At 35.7% G+C, this 17,597-nt stretch overlaps 1 protein-coding gene across 2 annotated transcripts in view; it reads right to left on the bottom strand.

The window, feature by feature from the left end:
* The window catches only part of fhip1aa (FHF complex subunit HOOK interacting protein 1Aa), a 62,255-nt gene that overhangs the window by 34,280 nt on the left and 10,378 nt on the right, over positions 1-17,597 (bottom strand). Inside the window, exon 2 of one of the 2 annotated variants that reach the window (XM_066718463.1) lies at positions 625-704. The exons of the other annotated variant lie outside the window; for it this stretch is intronic. The gene's annotated coding sequence lies outside the window, so the exon portion shown is untranslated. The remainder of the gene's footprint in view (positions 1-624; positions 705-17,597) is intronic. 2 annotated transcript variants of the gene reach the window in all.

The raw sequence follows: 17,597 nt of genomic DNA, 5'->3' as shown, positions 1-17,597 counted from the left end.
TAATACTATCTATGTACAAGCGATATGCACATACAAACAAGAACCAGTTATGTACCGCACAATGCTCCCAGAAAATGTATACTTAAAACGAATCAAATCATAAACAGAAAAAAAATACATCAAAAACCAGAAGCCACACACTTTACATTTCACCCAGGATGACTAATAATAAATATCTGGTCTACTTTAAATGAAGAGTTCACCTGTATTCACAGCCTGTAACAAGCTATAGTTATTGTTTTGGCACACTGAACAAACTAAGTGCTAAGAACAAAGAACAAGTCTGTTAAATGAAAAAAAGAAAAGCAAGACAAGGAGATTGTAGTGTACTTCCCAAAAATAAATATCTGGTTCAAAGAAAGTAGGACATTAGTACTGTGACTCTCTAGAGAAGCCAGGTGTAGGACCTTCAGATATTACTAGTTTTATTTTATTTTCCCTAGAAAGCCAGATAATAAGGTAAGATAAATTAAAATTGCCTCGTTTCAGACTATTCTTTCCCAGTACAGGAAACCATGTTTTTTGTATGATATTCTGTCACAGTAGTTCTATCTTTTCAGATTCAAGTGAAACGTTCTACAACAGAAACAAAGCCTTTATACAATTATGTTTTTAGGTACTTACAGTCTTGCTTCCTGCTTTGCACATACAGGAAGATGCATCGAAAAATAGGGAACTGCTTAGACTGCTGAAGACAAGACAACCTAGATTATAAAGAAACGTGTATTTAAAACAATACCCAGTCATGACCTACTAAATTCTACTTAGGCCTATATCATAATTAAATTTCCATCATAAAGTTGATGCATTGAACACATTTCACAAATATAATATGGAAAAATAAAGATTGACGTATCAAAGATACATCAATACAATAAGAAGCAAAATACTCTGTGCCTGGTAATGTACTGGCCAAGGAATTGAAGAAGGATAATAAATAGCCTTCATCTTGAGTTCCAAAATCCAGAACATGCTGCTGGCACAGATTGATACTGCTTTGTTAAAATGAAAAGCAACTCCCTGGGAGAGACACCTAGTATTAGTCAGTATTATTTGTAATGAATACTTTGTAGTATAATCTTTTTTTTTTTTTTAAGTTATGAGTTTGTCCCCTGTATAACAAAATGTTGAATCATAAAAGTTCTATAGAATGTTTATTTATTACTGTCTACATTATTTTAATTTTGTAAGATGTTGACTACTATACAATTGTTGATTGTAACAGTTCAATGCACAATTTATTCTTGCATGGATGGAGCTATTCAAGTACTTATTAAAACCGTTACTGTGCTTATTCTGTATCCACTCTCAAGGGTCTTTGGGCTGAATACGCACAGAGAGATTTTCATAGAGAAAAGATACAAAAAGCAACCTGCTAAAAGTAACCAAATTATATTTTCAATAGTGAAGATCAGACCTATAGAAGTGTATTGTATTGAACCCATCACCTGCTTTGCTGGAGCTGCTGTAAAAATGGCAAATCATTATTAATATATATATACACAGATCAGCCATAACATTATGACCACTGACAGGTGAAGTGAATAACACTGATAATCTCGTTATCATGGCACCTGTCAGTGGGTGGGATATATTAGGCAGCAAGTGAACATTTTGTCCTCAAAGTTGATCTGATCTGAGCGACTTTGACAAGGGCCAAATTGTGATGGCCAGTCAGGGTGCCCATGCTGACCCCTGTCCACTGCCGAATGCGCCTACAATGGGCAAGTGAGCATTAGAAATGGACCACGGAGCAATGGAAAAAGGTGGCCTGGTCTGATGAATCACAAGTTCAAGGTGTTGACTTGGCCTCTAAAATTCCCCAGATCTCAATCCAATCGAGTACTGTGAGTGGACAAACAAGTCCGATCCATGGAGGCCCCACTTTGCAACTTACAGGACTTAAAGGATCTGCTGCTAACATCTGGGTGCCAGATACCACAGCACACCTTCAGAGGTCTAGTGGAGTCCATGCCTCGACGGGTCAGGGCTGTTTTGGCGGCAAAAGGGGGACCTACACAATATTAGGCAGATGGTCATAATGTTATGGCTGATTGGTGTGTGTGTATATATATATATATATATATATATATATATATATATATATATATACACAGTGAGGGAAAAAAGTATTTGATCCCCTGCTGATTTTGTACGTTTGCCCACTGACAAAGAAATGATCAGTCTATAATTTTAATGGTAGGTGTATTTTAACAGTGAGAGACAGAATAACAACAAAAAAATCCAGAAAAACGAATTTCAAAAACGTTATAAATTGATTTGCATGTTAATGAGGGAAATAAGTATTTGATCCCCTATCAATTAGCAAGATTTCTGGCTCCCAGGTGTCTTTTATACAGGTAACGAGCTGAGATTAGGAGCACTCTCTTAAAGGGAGTGCTCCTAATCTCAGCTCGTTACCTGTATAAAAGACACCTGTCCACAGAAGCCATCAATCAATCAGATTCCAAACTCTCCACCATGGCCAAGACCAAAGAGCTGTCCAAGGATGTCAGGGACAAGATTGTAGACCTACACAAGGCTGGAATGGGCTACAAGACCATGTGTTGCGGTCAGATGAGACCAAAATCGAGCTCTTTGGTATCAACTTTTTTTACCATCAAATTTTGGGTGAGAATCTCCTTCCCTCAGCCAGGGCACTGAAAATGGGTTGTGGATGGGTATTCCAGCATGACAATGACCCAAAACACACAGCCAAGGCAGCAAAGGAGTGGCTCAAGAAGAAGCACATTAAGGTCCTGGAGTGGCCTAGCCAGTCTCCAGACCTTAATCCCATAGAAAATCTGTGGAGGGAGCTGAAGGTTCGAGTTGCCAAACGTCAGCCTCGAAACCTTAATGACTTGGAGAGGATCTGCAAAGAGGAGTGGGACAAAATCCCTCCTGAGATGTGTGCAAACCTGGTGGCCAACTACAAGAAACGTCTGACCTCTGTGATTGCCAAGAAGGGTTGCTGATTGATAGGGGATCAAATACTTATTTCCCTCATTAACATGCAAATCAATTTATAACTTTTTTGAAATGCGTTTTTCTGATTTTTTTTTTGTTATTCTGTCTCTCACTGTTAAAATACACCTACCATTAAAATTATAAACTGATCATTTCTTTGTCAGTGGGCAAACGTACAAAATCAGCAGGGGATCAAATACTTTTTTCCCTCACTGTATATACATAAAGAGACGTACAAAATGTAGACAAAACCCTAGATCCTCTTGAGCTTAAACTAAACACAGTTAAACAAGCCCCTATCCTACACATATACTAATTATAAACATGAACAAGACAATACAGCAAACAATCCAGTCAGTAATCCATAATCCAAGTCATTGACAAACAAAGTACCCTTTAACCAAAAGCAATCCTTCTTCTCTAGTACTCACAAAACAGTACACCACGCTGCGCTCCTACTCCCAGGTTCTACTCCTGCCTCTCCACACCAGGAAACGGATTGCTCCCTGTTTTAAATCAGGCCCACCTGGGTTCGGGGATTGCCACAGCCTCACAGGGTGGTGTCTCATTGTGCCGCCCAGCACTGCATCATTTTGTCTTAAGTATAGATTGTCTTTTATTTCCTTTTTGTAGATGGTTATTTCTGATGGTTCTTGTTTTACTCAGATATTAAAATGGCTACTGTATCAAGTAAAGCTGCCTTAAATTGATCCATTAAACCAAGACTGCAGTCCTGATCCATCCACAATTACCTCTGCAAATATGTAATTAGAACTATAACATTTTCCATGAACAGTTTACATGTATTCAACCACACCCACCCTTTGTAGTGATCTCAAGGCATGATAAAGGTAAGGCAAATATACCTGCAATGTCCATGTTGTCATAGAAACTAGACTAACTAATGCAAACCAAGCAAGATTAGACTGGCTATGTATTATTGTTCACTCTGTTATTATTAAATTATTATTATTAAATATTACTATTTTAAAGCAACAAATACCAAACACAAATGACACATTAGAACAAATAATATTTGGCAAACCAATACAGAATAAGGCAGTTTTTGGTTTGTTTGAGCTCCCCACAAATATCCTAAACCTCAAAAATGTATAAATGTAGTGTTGTTGCAGTAACAGCAGAAAAATGTAAAACTATGATTAAACAAATCATTTTATTGCTCTTATGTAGTGGAACAACATTCCATTATAACATTATAACTATATCTGTAACTCACATGCTACAAAAATAAAAACATATGAGTATGAATATGAATATGTATTTTAGCAAAGGCTTAACTAATCATATAACTAATCACTAACTAATCATAACTAGTTTACTTGTGTAATAGGAATTTGTTTTGACACCGTGAGCTCCATCAAAGCTTAAGCAATTAATTGACAAAAACTTTAAATGATTCACAGTTTACTAATATGAAAAATATGTTTTGAATTTAGTCATGTACTCATCTCTGAAAACCTGAATATCAACTACTCAGCATTCTTGCAAATGCTAGCACAATTCTCATATATGTAATGCAGTTTGATGTTAAGCATATTTTGATATATTCTAATCATTAAATAAAGGGCCTGATTAAATTTAAAAAAATGTGCAAGCTGTGAAAATGAAAAGTTGCAGGAGCAAATATCGCAGTGCAGCTTCCAGCTGTATTAAACCTAAAATATCAGGATCTGCAAACAGAGAGGAAACTCGTTTTGTGTGCAGGCATTGCGAAAGGCACCGCAAGCCAATCACATTGTTTCAAAATAAAATAAGAGGCGAGAGGCACTGTAACATTGTCATGAAATAGACCTATGAAATAGCAAAAGGTCCCTCAGGGGCCTTGCTCCTGGATCCTAATGGGCGCCTAGGTGGCCCGCAGACACTGGCCATCGGCGCTCCATTTCTCCATATCAGACATTTTTCTGTTCTGCCAACTTCATATCTGGTTTTTTTCATAACGTTTGCTTATGTTAGTTTGTTGATATGAGCCGTTTTCAAGAAACAATTTCCAATATTTGTTTTTGTTCCTTTTCAGTGTTTTTTTTAATACCTTAAAGTGAAAGTCAGTTTTTTTTCTTTTACATATACATTTCTATAGAAGGTATATGACAAAATGTGTTTTATTATTTTATACAATTACCTTGTGTTTCTTCAGGTTTATATTTTTTAAGGTTTTAATATTTAGTTTTTTACCTTGTAAAACCAGAAATGCATTAAACTGCTATCTATGAACTGGGAATATTACTAAATTCTTGAAAAATGTGACGATTCATGTACATACTTTAAATGTAAATTGATGGCATGTTGAGTTAATACTTGCTATTGGGACAAAGAACACAAACACAGAAAGAGAACTACATTAATACTGTAGAATTAATATTATATAATACAATCTAGTAAGGGTGCCATGTTCAAATAACAAAAAAAATAATTAATCGATGAATCGAAAAAATTATCAAATTTGAATCAATTATTTAAAAGATCATTTAAATACAGAAACGATTTAGAATATAGTATAAATAAAGGTAAGATAAACCTTATGCAAAGCATTCACTGCTGCAAATTCTGAAAAAAAAAAAAAAATCACATGCAATATATCCTCTGCAAAAAAAGAAACGTCCCTTTTCAGGACACTGTATTTTAAAGATAATTGTGTAAAAATCCAAATAACTTTACAGATCTTTATTGTAAAGGGTTTAAACAATGTTTTCTGTGCTTGTTCAATGAATCATAAACAATTAATGAACATGCACCTGTGGAACGGTCGTTAAGACACTAATAGCTTACAGACGGTAGGCAATTAAGGTCACAGTTATAAAAACTTAGGACACTAAAGAGAACTTTCTACTGACTCTGAAAACACCAAAAGAGAGATGCCCAGGGTCCCTGCTCATCTGCGTGAACGTGTCTTAGGCATGCTGCAAGGAGGCATGAGGACCGCAGATGTGGCCAGGACAATAATTTGCAATGTCCATACTGTGACACGCCTAAGACAGCGCTACAGGGAGACAGGAAGGACAGCTGATTGTCCTCGCAGTGGCAGACCACGTGTAACAACACCTGCACAGGATCGGTACATCCGAATATCACACCTGCGGGACAGCTACAGGATGGAACAACAACTGCCTGAGTTACACCGGGAAAGCACAATCCCTCCATCAGTGCTCAGACTGTCCGCAATAGGCTGAGAGGGCTGGACTGAGGGCTTGTAGGCCTGTTGTAAGGCAGGTCCTTATCAGACATCACCGGCAACAACGTCGCCTAGGGGCACAAACCCACCTTCGCTGGACGTGATTTCCTACAAGACAGGAATGTCAGTGTTCTGCCATGGCCAGGGAAGAGCCCGGATCTCAATGCCATTGAGCACGTCTGGGACCTGTTGGATCGGAGGGTGAAGGCTAGGGCCATTCCCCCCAGAAATGTCTGGGAACTTACAAGTGCCTTGGTGGAAGAGTGAGGTAACATCTCACAGCAAGAACTGGCACTGCAGCTGGTGGCCACACCAGATACTGACTGTTACTTTTGATTTTGACCCCCCCTTTGTTCAGGGATGCATTATTCAATTTCTGTTAGTCACATGTCTGTGAAACTTATTCAGTTTATGTCTTAGTTGTTGAATCTTTTTATGTTCATACAAATATTTACACGTTAAGTTTGCTGAAAATAAAAGCAGTTGAAAGTGAGAGGACGTTTTTTGCTGAGTATATGTCAGATTATTGTTGTCCATGTAATTTTGTATAATGTCTCACATTATATTTAATCTTATTTGTCATGCTCAATACCCAGCTGATCCTAAAATTTTTAGGAAAAATATTCTGTAGCAAAAGTAGAGTTCTTGCTGATAAAGAAGAATTCTATAAATGTATTTCTGGTAATAATCCATTTCACGATTATTATTATTATTTAATTTATTGTATTTTTTAATAAATACACTAAAAAAATGCTGAAGGGAAGATATTCATGCCCCAAGAAGGAAGAATCCTAAGAAATAATTACTGTTGGCAGTCAAATCAGACACTTGTTCTAAGATACTGTTTTCATTAAAAACATCAAAAAATAAATATAATTCAATTTACACAATTATTTTATTATGTATTTATTTGTATTGTTTTGCTGGATGTATTGACATTCTTCATAGAAAAACTACTGAACACAATAACTGCCTGTTACACGTTACACAATTGAAAATTATTTAATAAACTAAAAATAATTTGTTGATTTGATTTGATGCCTTTCAGACATACAAATTAAAAAAGGAATAAATAACAGATTTATGCAGCCTTTCCCATAAACTATATTTCCACTTTCAACAAATTTATGTTACTCCAAACAAAGGGAAAGTGGTACACAAAGGAAATAGAAGATTGTCCATCTACAACGATAATGTAACAGACAGCGGTGTGACCCTTATAAGATAAAAAAACACAAAATAACACAAAATGTGAGATACCCTTCAGTGTCCATTTTGTTCTCTCTCTCTTACTAGACGGTTGATTTATTCACGGATCAGAAATCAGCTGCCTTCATAAGAAGGAGAGTAAAGACAATAAAATCTAAAACACAAAGAGAACAATAAATCTGCTACTGGAGTAGCCGCATCCCATTTAGTATTCAGTAGGATTTATGTGCACTCTACAGATGTCATGCATGATAACTCTGGCCCTTGCAAGGTTGTTCTAATGATGCCATTCAAGTGGAAGATTACCAGCCATTGTTGTGTGTAAACCAACAATCCCAAATAAGAAAGTAGTTTAGTTGGTTGCCACTTATGGTAGCAAACAACCATCTAACTATTTGTTCACAAAAAAGCTCTGCAACACCCAGGAGTTAAATTAAAACAACACTTTAATTAATGAATTACTATACGGACGTGTTTTGTTGGGTAATTGAGTGTTGCAGAGGTTTATGTGTGAATTTTTTTTTTTTGCTTCATGAGTTGGCAAAGTTGCAACAGTTTTTCTTTCTAATAACTTTGCTACTGGGGAATGTAAACAACATAAGAGTTGTCGTGTGATAGATACTTGATTGAATCACAAGCTGTTTTCTTTTTCAAAGAAAGTTTCCAACATGGCCAGTGAATGTTTATTTACCTTTATAACAACAGACACTTAAGCACATTTTTCCTGCAATTAATTTGTCAAAAAAGAAAAACAAGTGAACTGAAATGAAGGGAAATGTAAGCATCTAGAAATTGTACTAAACATAATTTAAAATGTTAATACTTCTGAGTGCTCACACCCTAAATACTTACTGAACAAGATCTCAGTCAGAACAGAAACAAACATCTCATGTATCATGAACAAACTGGCAGCTGGGTGTCATGCAGTTTAAAACCAGACAATCTGGATCAGTAGGTTTTTAGTTCCCATTCTAGAGCATAATTGACTTTGCCAATACAATGCTGACAGTTTCATAACACAGTTTTTTAAATCTGTAACTTTTAATTTTAGAATATAACTTGAGATAAGCAAGATCCTTCTTGAGAGTGTGTGTAAGAAGCAAATGCACCTATAATAATAATAATAATAATAATAATAATAATATAGAAAAATATAGTTATTTTCTGATCAATTTAAAAACATTTACCTGCTGTTCACTTGTTCTTATCAGTGGCAAGGAAATAAAACATTTTATTGGGGTGACTTACTTCTCTTGATAAATGTGTAAAAATGAATGTGATCTATTGGGTTAAGTAGATGTACACATATTCAGTGAAAAAAGTGTATTTACCCTATGTGTAGATGAAATCCAGTTGGAAATTGTGCTTTACAAATTCTTCTGTAACAGTTATAATGTTTCCCTGACTTTTCATCTTTTGAACAGAGGATGCACGCATGGGAAGCAAGGACTACAGGACTTGCTTTTGTGTTCCATGCAGCAAAATGGTCCATTCAATTACTTAATGACTGGATACTTAAAAATATGCCATTCCAAAAGTCCACACTGAAGTAATCGTGCCACCAAGAACAAACAAAGAACATTCAAACTGATCATAGTTACTGCAATATATATATATATATATATATATATATATATATATATATATATATATATATATATTGTTATAAGATGACCAGTAAAATCCTGGAAGGGTATTATGTAAGTGTGCAATTTCTCAGAAGCCCATAGCTAGTATGAAATGCATGCTATCTCTATTTTTCATGCTTTTGTAAAAAGTCCTATATGCTATGATGCATCAGGCTGCTGAGCACAAGCTACTAATTCATCATGGTAATGCTAAGCACCTGCAGCTTATTTGGGTGAGTATATAATATATATATTATATATACACTACCAGTCGAAAGATTTAGAACACACCCATTTTTCCAGTTTTTATTGAAATTTAAGCAGTTCAGATTTCTTTGCAAATAGGCATGTTTTGTTCAGAACAACCTAACGATGAATGCATTATATATTACTTGATGTTTTATCAAACACAGAGAAGATCAGATCCAAGTTTGTAAAACCGGTGTGTATTAGTACAATGTAAACAGAGTTTTCCATCTTGACATTTTGAGCTCTCTCCCAGTGTGTGTTTCTTCTACCAAAACGTGGATGGTCTTGTTTTGATCAGTAGACTGTCTGGTTCTAGAATATGTCATAATTGTCAATATTTTCTGAGATTTTGTATTCCTACTCAGACCAAGTACATGTGGTGGGGATAAATAAAAACATTGTTTTCACATCAGAGAATGCTTCACATCATTAGAAAGCTGAGAGTCTCAGCTTTCAAGGGATACCAAACACTTGGCAAACACAACAGTGAAGAGCACACATGGGATTAAAGAGAAGCACATGAATTTGGTGTACTTTTAAGGGTGCCAGAGGGATTTGTCAGCTTAAGGGGTTAAATTTTGTTAATTTTTTTTCAATTTTTTCCCACAACAACACTGAACTACGAGTGAATTTGGAAACTGATACAACACAGGAAGACTACATTTTGAACTAACACCAACATGTTTTTTCCTTCCTTCTTAAATAAACATTTCTGAATAAAAGTGAATGACTTAAAACAAAATAGTATAAACACTTACATAATACTATTTATTTCCCTACCGCAAAAAACACATCTGATTGTAATGGCAATTGTTCTGTACCTTTTAAAAGTAGAGCAGCTGTTACTAAGACCAAGGTTGGGCCAAATATATGGTGAACTATCTTTAAGTATTGGTCTGTTGGTTCAAACCTTGGGATATTCAGGAATTGTGTTCCCATTAAATCCAAATAGTTACTTTTTTGTTTTTAAGTAATCCCTTTATTGTTTATAAAGTGTAAAATGTATAAGTATTAAGAAGAAAATACTTATAGAGATGATTAACCTGCTGTAATCTACACATCTATGGATACTCCTATTTAAGTATTGGTCTTTCCATTTACATTACTGTACCTTCACCCAGATCTAGAGCTATATCTGCAGTATCAGAGCAAAATATTGTCAGTTGATTTTAATATTTTATTTTACAATTATACTTCAGAAAAGGATTAACCTCTCTGACATGATTAATAGTCATCAATAGGTCTGTTATCATTATTGTTCCAGTTGGAACATGTAATGAGGGTCTAAAACACACATTTTACACATTACAGGTTACAAGGTTCATAAACAAGTCCATAGAGGCAATAACATAAAATAAATCAGAAACAATTGCAGTGTGAGCAAGATCAAAAAGCATTCCAATGGGATTATAAGGAAACATTCCTGTATTTCAGAAACAATGCATGAAAATATTAAAAGTGTGGCTATATTTCCTGTTCTAATATTTAACTATATATATATATATATATATATATATATATATATATATATATATATATATATATATATATATATATATACATATATTTTCACAAATAACCCAACAATCTGTTAAACTGATTACAAATTCTGAAAGTCATTAATACTTAATATAAGCATCCTGTTAATTGACTAAGATATCATGCTGATGTGTTTTATTATGAGCATGAGTTTACTTATTTGTTTTAAGATATAGAACACACTATGAATTGTATTTGATTACCTCAACACATATGCAGATTTAAAATGCTGTGATGGATTCATGATTTTTGCTTTATTGTACTGCTTTGGAAAAAACTAAAAAGCCAATCAATTACAAAATGTTATTCATATGTTTATATTATACATTTTAATTAATGAATGTGCAATGGAGTTATAAAACAATTCTGAAACAAAACAAAAAACTAAACATATTGCAAAAGCAAAACCATAGTGGTGCTACTTTTTCACATGTATTTTTTCTCTCTGCAGGCTATTCCTCTAAATATTGGAACCATGCAAACATAAAAAATATGAAATGAGTATCAGTTTGAATTATCATCAAACCATTATGAAAAAAGTTAAACAAAGAATATGATAGTTAAAAATAGTTATTGTAATATATATAATTTTTTGGTGAAATATTTGTAGTCACAAATGCAGTTGCAATGTTTCGTTAACAGGGTTTCAAATATCAGTGAAAAAGAAGCCACTCACACACAGTGAGTCCATAGTGCATAGAAAATGCAAATAAAAAGCTATGCAAAATAACCAGAAGCTTTAATTCAAAACGGAAAATACCCAACACACCTTAATGACAATGGAACCTTTCACAGCAAAAAAAAAAAAAAAGTTTACTTGAATACAATACTTCTAGAGCGTGTTCTTTTTCACTTAATGTATTCATACTAGTCCCATACACATCATGAATAAAAAAGACCTTGCATTAAAATTAGGTGTACATGTGGAAAAATTATGAAGAAAAAATATTAATCATTGTGAAACAAGAAAGGTGGTTAGGCTACATGACGATGTGGGATTGTAATGGTGGCATGTAAACAGAAGACAGAAAAGGTAACGTCATTCAATGTTCTGGGATATGGTCTGGGAGACTAAATAGGCAAAATGAAATACCAATAACCTGCTATAGTTTTGTTTTGCTACTAAAATAAATAACTTAAATTAATAAATTAAATAACAAAGCTTAAGTATGAATAACTCATGATAACAGTTTAAAATAACTTTAACCCTGTATTAAACCATAACCCCAGTACCAAGGCAGCTATTTTAATTTCTAAATTCACACACGCACACAAAATCTGGAATTCCCTGCCAGGGGTAAATTACTAATTGTTCAAGGTGCTCTAACCATTGTGTTTGTGTAAAGTGTAAATGATTTTGGTAAAAGTATGTATAATTGTGGTTGTATTGTGTAACACAATAAACATATAAATAATTTGATCCCCAAAAAAAGGATAAAATCCATTCAGTTTTTATATGAGAATATTAAAGCTGTAAATATACATAATACAGGAATACTAATAGTACATCGGGGACAGGAATAGGGTTGGAGAAGATACATGTTTGTTATGCCGCTGGTATGTTCAGGGTTTTTTCTCTATTTATGAATATGTTAGAAGAGGGTCAGTTCTGGATATCAGTCTGCTTGATCCTAGCAGTGGGACACGTGTCCACTCCACATACCATCTGTCTCTGCAATTTATGTTAATGCCAGAGTCTAAGCCAAGCTAAAGGATTTCTACCCCCTACCTCTCTCTACAAACAAGGATCAGCATTCAGTCACGTTTGCAATGGTCCCAACAGCACTGACGCTCAACAGAATGCAATGTTAATCTTATACTGCACCAGAGAATACACAGTTTGAAACTCAGCTACACCAATGATAATCACTAATGGGTTGCTCCATACCATCTGTCAAAGTCAGTCTCATTTCCATGAATACTTAAGAATATGAAAATGCCTCAGAGTAGGGATTGCTTGACTTCAACAGAAACTACACTGGTTTCAGCATCAAAATTACATTGTCCATCATGTTGTTGTTTATTCATTAAAAGCAGACCATCACATGTATTTGAATGTTATGCAATCAATACAAGTCTCTAGATATTCAAGCAGTTATTTGCATCAGAACTACCCCAGATAAAGGCTTTTGCTAAACATATAAATAATAAAAAATACATAATTTTGTCTAAGGATACTTTGATTATGTACATTTATTCCATTTCGGAACATTTGTTTCCTTATTTAATTAGTTTCAAAATACCCTCCATTCACAAAAACAGATGTACAGATGCTCTTAAAGGGAATGTTGAATCCTAAACCATCCAAAGTACTTTTTATTGGCTTTTGATGCGTTAGTATTAGTCACACTTCTATATCACGTTTTTTGTGCAATGTCATGACACGTGACAAACAAAGTCATTTCTGGGTCTAGTGGCTGCATATTTTCATTATTTAATTATAATTGCTGGTTGAATAATATTTATAAGATTCTTCAGTGTTAAGTATACTATTTAAGTTGGCAATATGACAAGATTTGCTGAAACAGAGTTATTTTGAGTAGTGTTCGAGTGCAAGTAGTGAATATACACTCACCTAAAGGATTATTAGGAACACCATACTAATACTGTGTTTGACCCCCTTTCGCTTTCAGAACTGCCTTAATTCTACGTGGCATTGATTCAACAAGGTGCTGAAAGCATTCTTTATAAATGTTGGCCCATATTGATAGGATAGCATCTTGCAGTTGATGGAGATTTGTGGGATGCACATCCAGGGCACGAAGCTCCCGTTCCACCACATCCCAAAGATGCTCTATTGGGTTGAGATCTGGTGACTGTGGGGGCCAGTTTAGTACAGTGAACTCATTGTCATGTTCAAGAAACCAATTTGAAATGATTCGACCTTTGTGACATGGTGCATTATCCTGCTGCAAGTAGCCATCAGAGGATGGGTACATGGTGGTCATCAAGGGATGGACATGGTCAGAAACAATGCTCAGGTAGGCCGTGGCATTTAAACGATGCCCAATTGGCACTAAGGGGCCTAAAGTGTGCCAAGAAAACATCCCCCACACCATTACACCACCACCACCAGCCTGCACAGTGGTAACAAGGCATGATGGATCCATGTTCTCATTCTGTTTACGCCAAATTCTGACTCTACCATCTGAATGTCTCAACAGAAATCGAGACTCATCAGACCAGGCAACATTTTTCCAGTCTTCAACTGTCCAATTTTGGTGAGCTTGTGCAAATTGTAGCCTCTTTTTCCTATTTGTAGTGGAGGTGAGTGGTACCCGGTGGGGTCTTCTGCTGTTGTAGCCCATCCGCCTCAAGGTTGTACGTGTTGTGGCTTCACAAATGCTTTGCTGCATACCTCGGTTGTAACGAGTGGTTATTTCAGTCAAAGTTGCTCTTCTATCAGCTTGAATCAGTCGGCCCATTCTCCTCTGACCTCTAGCATCAACAAGGCATTTTCGCCCACAGGACTGCCGCATACTGGATGTTTTTCCCTTTTCACACCATTCTTTGTAAACCCTAGAAATGGTTGTGCGTGAAAATCCCAGTAACTGAGCAGATTGTGAAATACTCAGACTGGCCCGTCTGGCACCAACAACCATGCCGCGCTCAAAATTGCTTAAATCACCTTTCTTTCCCATTCAGACATTCAGTTTGGAGTTCAGGAGATTGTCTTGACCAGGACCACACCCCTAAATGCATTGAAGCAACTGCCATGTGATTGGATGGTTAGATAATTGCATTAATGAGAAATTGAACAGGTGTTCCTAATAATCCTTTAGGTGAGTGTATGCTCACACACTGAATTTGTCTTATCAAAAGTCTTGCATACCTGGCAAATAGATGACCAGGACCACACCCCTAAATGCATTGAAGCAACTGCCATGTGATTGGATGGTTAGATAATTGCATTAATGAGAAATTGAACAGGTGTTCCTAATAATCCTTTAGGTGAGTGTATGCTCACACACTGAATTTGTCTTATCAAAAGTCTTGCATACCTGGCAAATAGATACTGATAGGCAAGACAATACTGCTTTGTCTGATCGCAACAAAATCGCAGCCAGAAAAAGAAAACTTGAATTCAGGTGCTCAAGTGTAAAAAGAAAATCTACTTAGTTGCATTCCCATCCTGGACAGTTTCCTCTCAGAGAATAAATCTCAAAATTGATAGTGCTGTGAAGAATGATATAAACACATGTGTGGACTTCAACCTACTTTCAATGAGTATGTTCTTCTTGAAAATGAAAATTGTGACTGAATTTGAATAGTAAAGAAAGGAAGTAATATATTCAACTCGCTTGTAATGGAAATTTAAAGTCCATATCCCATATAGAAAACGTGTTTTTGGCTATGGGTTCTTACATAATATACTTTCAAAAAGGACAATGTTTATCAATTTTATGGCTGGTAGTCCCAAAATACTCAATATTTCCAAGAAATACAGAGAACACTGTGGGTGTGAAGTTGAAGACGACAACATGGCTTCTGACAGTGAAAGCCACGGTTGAGGTGTTTTTTATGTTGTAAGCAATCTGTACGACAGTGAGGATAGCGGGAGGTTTTTTGTAAATTAAGTAGAACATGAAGAAATAGTGGGAGATCTGATTCCCTACAGATTTGAACCACCAGCAACAACAAATAACCAGGCTGGTGCAGAGACTGCAATGGACATAAGAGGTTCTGAGTAAATTATATACTTTGCTCAGAACCTGTTATCACTTAAAAATATAATATGAAATACCAGCAATCTGCATCCTGAAATCATGGCTAAGATGTTCTCATTATATCCAGCCCCTAACTGTGTCTCTTACTAAAGGGCAGCACAGCAAGGAGACTGCACAAAGCAAGCCTGTGAGTGTGATGAAAACACATTATGCGGACTGCAGTTAATCACAGGGGTGCAATACAATTTGACAGTGTAATGGTAATTCTGTCGTATGTATGAAGATGTATTGCAGTATCTGTGTCGGGTTCAGGCTCTGTCAAAAGAAGAAAAAATTGCGATTTCCCGTTTATGAACAGCTTTGCTTGTACGCGGCTTCTTCTTCGCAGCTGGTGGTAAAGAAACGGTGCACAATCCAAAGAGACTATGGGCAGGATTATATCAAAAATGTTCGCAAGATGTAAATGTGAAAGGTGCAGAAGAGTCGCATGAGGGAATCTCTCATCGCAGCTTCTCGCTGACTTAAATCTAAAATATGAGGCCCTGCGAACGAGGAGGAGACAAGTTTTGCTGGTGTGGCTTCTGAAATGGGCAGGCAGCGTGAGAGGCACTGCGAGCCAAATACAATGTTTGTTATTCAAGATAAAACGGAGAGCAGAAGCTACAAATTCTCCCTGCGAGAGACGAGGCTCATGAAGGTACAAAAATCTTACATTCTGTGCTGTAAATCGAAAGCATTAATCTACACACTGAAACAGGTTTTAATCTGTGTTTCTTCATAAACCCCATCGCTACTTCTACGACATTTGAAAAGCTGTCAGGGATTAAATGATCCCTACAAATCACAGAATTATCTGTCGACCGGAGAATCTTTCTTTTTGTTTGAATACATTTAACCCAAAATTGCCTTATTAAGGGATATTTTGGGAAATGATGGATACTGTGTCCACTCACACTAGAATTCCTATCAAAGTTCACCACATACCACTTAACCATATCTAAATTAGGGATGGGCACAAGTATTCGAAGGGACGATAGTATTCAAATACTTCTGAGTATTTCAAAAAAATGAAAAACCTTTGTCTAAATTATAGAAATGTACAAAGAAGCAAACATTTTAATTATATTGGTAAACCCAGTTGTGTGTGAAACCAACACTGATTTCACAATGACTTGAAGATTGCTGTCCATCAATGCACCCTGAGGAACTTGACAATGCTTGAACAGTTTATTGTAAAGAAGAGTGGTCAAATATTGCCAAATATGTTAGCAAAATGCACACTTCTTGTTTCTCTCCTGGTCTACTCTCTAGTTCTTTAAAGTGATCTCAAGAATTGCTGGTATTTTTTAATTGTCGTCTGTTTTTCTTAATGAATCTTATATCACCATTCTAAAAAGGTGCAGTAATTGTGTGGAGGGAAATTATCATCAAAATTCTCAGAAACTTCCAGTTTCTATGCTATTTGTGATGTAACAACTTGCGTCCTACAAACTGGTATACATGCAAACCAACAACATAACTTAGAGGTTGAGAGTATTGAAAAATGTGTGTAATTTTGTCATACAAGGCCGGTAATTTCATATTCTGAACATGTTTAACCTCGTAGAAATACTTTTTGCGATTTTATTTAGTTCTACAATACTACATACATTTCCCACCATGTGTGCACCCATGGCAAGAGGTGTCAGCGGCACTTTGCACATCTCCAACTTGCAAGACCAGGGGCCAGATTAAATCAAAACTTTGACCCACCTGCTAATAGCAAACTACAAACCTGTACATCACAGCGGTTACATTTATGATTAGAAGAAAGTGGCATCTTACTGAAAATGAAGCCGCAACTGAGTAAAGTTCTGTAGTTTTCGATGAGCGGATGGGTCAAAGTTATGATTTAATCCCAGCCCAGGTCTAGAAAAGATGCAAATAAAAAGACGAAATAGAATACACAGCGGCAAGGTACATTTGTGGTTTCTTTGTTTACTGTTAGGTGAACTCTTTATGAATATGAGCTGCCTGCAAATACTGTTGTATATACCTATGTGAGATTGTTTCCTCACAAATTAATTTTATTATAAATACAATGACAGTAATCTAAAAGGATTTGCCCAGGGACTCGAGAGTCTTCTCTATGCAATGACTCAAATT

This window comes from Amia ocellicauda, chromosome 12 (assembly GCF_036373705.1).
Source record: "Amia ocellicauda isolate fAmiCal2 chromosome 12, fAmiCal2.hap1, whole genome shotgun sequence".
NCBI classification, from domain to species: domain Eukaryota; kingdom Metazoa; phylum Chordata; class Actinopteri; order Amiiformes; family Amiidae; genus Amia; species Amia ocellicauda.
The sequence above is the reverse complement of the archived record's forward strand: the minus strand, read 5'-3'. Positions and strand labels throughout refer to the sequence as shown.